This window comes from Pinus tabuliformis, chromosome 1_2 (assembly GCF_031772625.1).
Source record: "Pinus tabuliformis cultivar Carrire ecotype Pingquan chromosome 1_2, CPIR1, whole genome shotgun sequence".
In the NCBI taxonomy this organism is placed as follows: Eukaryota; Viridiplantae; Streptophyta; class Pinopsida; order Pinales; family Pinaceae; genus Pinus; species Pinus tabuliformis.
Window position 1 is genome coordinate 678,171,569 of NC_142298.1, and position 3,008 is coordinate 678,174,576.

The 3,008-nt window shown below is 34.4% G+C and overlaps 1 pseudogene; it reads right to left on the bottom strand.

Annotated features, from left to right (window-relative positions):
* Positions 1-1,060: 1,060 nt before the first annotated feature.
* Positions 1,061-2,721, bottom strand: LOC149207505 (cyclin-A1-3-like; annotated as a pseudogene).
* Between the last annotated feature and the right edge of the window lie 287 nt (positions 2,722-3,008).

Consider the following 3,008-nt stretch of genomic DNA (forward strand, 5'->3'; position numbering starts at 1 on the left):
TCTGTAATAATTTAGCCAACTGTTTGCTAAATGAAAAGAACAATATGTTCTCCTGTTAACTCTGTTGTGCATATTTTCTTATTTCAAATTTACCATTTTCTATGTTTCTAATATGCAATCTTTTTAAAGAGATGCAAACTATTGGTTTCTCTCGAGAGTCAAGAGACCACCAGCCCCATTTGGCCATCAACAAGCTCTTTTTGACTACTGATCATTCAATGAAACAGTTTGTCGCCGAAACTTTATACTTTTTCTGGTATCTGGTAATCAGTTGCTTGGACACACCTGAAACTTAACAATATCAGGAATCTGCTGACTTCTTTCTATGTATTCAAATTATTATATTTTCTTAATATAATCTATGATGGTTTTTCTCTCTGAAAAAAAAAAAATATACAGTACACCATCAATCCATAGTCAAAGTAACGATGCTATGACTATTCACCTCAACCATTTGATCTTTATCGTTTGCTATTATATTTTTCTCAAATTTTCTACCCGCTACATGCTCGTATAAGCTGCAAGATCTACAAATGTGTAAATAAAAAGATTTATCACTGAGAAAATTTGCCAAACATTTTTCCCTCCAAACGTATTTATCATGTTTGAGACCCTTACATTTCACCAAGAAGATTTATGCTTAATTGGATTCCAAATGAACTTCTCATGTTTAAAACCCTTAAATTTCACCCAAAAAATTGATGCTTGGTAGGGTTTTAAATACAATTTTATAACCAAGCGTTCCAGAGAGAATATATAAAGTGACATACAAGTTTACCACAACTGTGCTACCGTAAGCACTTCAAAAACCAAATTGATTGATCCTTGTAACTGACATGCATTTTTTCAACATTGAACTTCTTAACAGGAAAATTAGCATACTTCTTAACAGGAAAATTAGCATGCATAGAACCACAAATTGTAGCTTTTAGCATAAAAGCTGGTAAAATCTACATCTTATTGGCCTCAAAGCACTCTCCGAGGGAATGCATATGCCTCAGCATCTATCATAATAGCCAAGTCTACTTCCTTATCATAATTCAGGAAGGCAACCTAGCTATTAAAAATCAGAGAAAAATTCCAACGGTATGGTTGCTGGAGGTACCATTGTTGATACACACTTGAACTGCAGCAAAGGGCACTATGTTAGGATGAAGATAAGATTCGGTTAGGTTAGCACTACTTCAATGTTGAATGTCAAGTGCCAATCTCAACTCACTGAAAGAAAATTGCAATATTTGGAAACTATGAAAATTAATTACCTTATGCTGGCCATATTTTTCACGAATTGCAGGTAGGTCACACTCTTGTCTGTTACATTGAAGATCATGCAGTTCTTTTACACAAATTTGGAGCTCTGATGATTGATATCTTGTGTAGTGTTTGAGAGTAGGCGTCTGCATGTGTATATATATGTCAATTTTCATTGTGAAAAGGAAAAGATTAAAGACAAAAGAGTTCTTTAAAATGAATGGCTTACTAAAAACATACCCATGGTTTTTTAGTTGGATCCAAAGTAAATTTTTCTAGAAATACAGCAGATGCAACTACTAAAGATGGCAGATACCCAATAAAATTATACTCTGGAAGGGTCAACTCTGCAAGATAATTTGTCAGGAGCTCCAGCTGCTGATATTGAACCTGTAATACACACGATAAGCGTGTTATGATTTGGTAAATGCGAGTTTATTTACAGGCATTCTTATTTCTTTCCATTAATATATACAACATACCTGATGACAAACTTGAGCTGCTCGAATAAACCGCCTTTAGTATTTGAAGGGTTTCATGCAAACAATAGTTGACAGCCCAGTTAATCAAGATTAAATTTGTATGAATGTTCCAATGGTAGAAAAGCAGGTTACATCTTAACCATTACAACCTTTTACAGCAAAATCAATCACCTGAGAAAACTTTTTATAGTTGGTGACGAAAGCTCAAAAATGAAGATGTTGTAGAACTTGTGATTCCATTTTCAATACCTGCATAATGCAACGAATAATATAAATTAAAACTAGATAAGTTGAGGAAATAAAACATACAATTGTTTAAAATGTAACGTGATAAACCTCATCTCGAAAATAGGTATTGTAAGTTATATAGCATAATTCTTCAACTTGGGGAGCACATATCTCCTCCGAAAGCAATGTGCAAAAACATGTCCAATAGTCAGTTCTTTCCAGCACATCAAACATTAGGAATACTTAAGAAAACATGGCAACAAATGACATATTACTTACATTGCAATTAACATGCAAGTGATGCCCAACAATTGCAAACGTTGTCTATTTACTACATTTTTGGAAAGGTACCGGTCAATATAGGAGACTGTCAAATACAATGTATCTGGAACAAGTTTGTATTACTCAACAACCTACAAAAGACAACAAGTTATTAACTACTATGATTAATAATTTAATGGAAACAGGGAAAACGCACAAAGATTCACCTCCACAAGCGAGTCAATTAGAATTCCTTGCATGTTGGCATTTATATCTTCCTAGACCTCTTCCAGATAGTTAGTTGCCTAAGGTGAAAACAATCCCTCCATAAATTTATAGAAATGATAGCCCCCACCTGCAACACTGATTCTCACTAACATTAATCAATATAGATCTTCTCACTAACAGTCTCACTATTACCTAGAGTTTGATGTGCATTACTCTGCAATTTGGCAGTTGGGACACTCACCCCTTTTGATGTAGCCGCAGAATGCACCATTGTATTGGTTTTGACAGTTCTTGTAATTTCAAAAACATCTGGACAGTAATCATTAAAGGCTTTCTCACTAACATTCTCACTATGACCTGGAGTTTGATGTGCATTACTCTGCAATTTGGCAGTTGGGATACTCACCCCTTTTGATGCAGTTGCAGAATGCACCAATGTATTGGTTTTGACAATTCTTGTAATTTCAAAAATGTCTGGATATAATCATTTAAGGCTTTCTCACTAACATTCTCAGTATGACCTGGAGTTTGATGTGCATTATTATTCTGCACTTTGGC